Genomic DNA, 368 nt, shown 5'->3' on the forward strand with positions numbered 1-368 from the left:
TTAAGTTAATGGTGTTTGTGGTCACAGTTTCATTCGCGGATCCTCAGATAAGCCTACGACTGACTGACCAATATTGACTAGCCTACAACTTGGATAAGATTCCTAAAAGTTTCGCACCTACAGCACACATTACAGACATTGATGCACAAACGCGGATATGTTGTACATGTCTACAGTATTAAGAATGAATAAACCAGTCTCATAAACTCCTTGATTTTGCAACTTTAAATATAATATTCATGCACAAACTATTGTAAAATGTATTTACATCACTCGACAGAAAGGTTTTTGCAGGTTTTAATCAAATGTAAATTAATAACAGTCATAATAAGCATATTTCCAGTACGCGCCTCAGGCTTGCACAGTAT

Source organism: Sinocyclocheilus rhinocerous, unplaced genomic scaffold, assembly GCF_001515625.1.
Source record: "Sinocyclocheilus rhinocerous isolate Xijiao unplaced genomic scaffold, SAMN03320098_v1.1 scaffold3203, whole genome shotgun sequence".
NCBI classification, from domain to species: Eukaryota; Metazoa; Chordata; class Actinopteri; order Cypriniformes; family Cyprinidae; genus Sinocyclocheilus; species Sinocyclocheilus rhinocerous.